Genomic DNA, 1,221 nt, shown 5'->3' on the forward strand with positions numbered 1-1,221 from the left:
TTTCTTTTTTGAGACACCAGGCTGGAGTGCAGTGGCGCAATTTCGGCTCACTGCAACCTCCGTCTCCTGGGTTCAAGCAATTCTTATGCCTCAGCCTCCTAGGAAGCTGGGATTACAGGCCCACGCCTGGCTAATTTTTGTATTTTTAGTAGAAACAATTTTGCCGGCCGGGCTCGGTGGCTCACGCCTATAATCCTAGTACTTTGGGAGGCCGAGGTGGGTGGATCACCTGAGGTCAGGAGTTCAAGACCAGCCTGACCATCATGGTGAAACCCCATCTTAAAAAAATAAAAAAATAAAGAAAGAAAAATAAAGAAAAAAAGAAACAATTTTGCCATGTTGGCCAGGCTGGTCCCGAACTCCTGGCCTCAGGCAATCTGTAAGGTCTCCATATGAAAGCCTGGAGCCTGAAAGTCTGAAGTCCTGCTTCTCTCCAGCTGAAGTCTCCCTCCCACTGCCTGCATTAGCCATTGTCCCTGATCCCAGCTGAGCTTCCCACAAGCCCCTCACCCCACCCTGCCATCTTAACTGTCTGTTCCTATGATAATGTAAATACCTCTCACCCAACCCTGCCATTGTAACTGAACTTGTATATTCCTTGTCCCTACCCCCTACCACTGTAACTGAACTTACTCTGCAACACCCCTACCCCCCAAAAAAACTACCAAAACCTATAAAACCAACTCCTATCCCATTGCCCTTTGCTAATGCCCTTTTCGGCCTTAGCCCACCTACAGCCAGGTGAATAAACAGCTATATTGCTCACACAAAGCCTGTTTGGAAGGTCTCTTCATTCAAAGCGCACGTTTTTCAACACAATCCACCTGCCTCAGCATCCCAAAGTGCTAGTATTACAGGTGTGAGCCACGGTGTCCGACCCTCGCCTGGATTTCTGAAAGAGCTTCCTGTTTCCCTGTTTCAAATCCTGCCTCTACAATTCCGTTACCTTTCCGTAGCCTTGATGATATTCTAAACATAAATAGATCGTATCCTTCTTCTGATTGAAAACCCTCCAAAATGCCTCACTGTCATTGAGATAAAATCCCAAATCCTTATCTTGGGCTACAAATCCTTCAATCTGACTTTTGCCTGTCTCTACCTGGCCTCATCCCCCTAAGAGTCACTCACACTCAGGCTCTTTCCCACACCAAGCCAAAGCACCTGTTGCCCACTAGCTAACTACAACTTGCCTTCTAGGTCTCAATTGACATATTCCTTCCT

This window comes from Cebus imitator, unplaced genomic scaffold, assembly GCF_001604975.1.
Source record: "Cebus imitator isolate Cc_AM_T3 unplaced genomic scaffold, Cebus_imitator-1.0 Scaffold214, whole genome shotgun sequence".
Taxonomy (NCBI): domain Eukaryota; kingdom Metazoa; phylum Chordata; class Mammalia; order Primates; family Cebidae; genus Cebus; species Cebus imitator.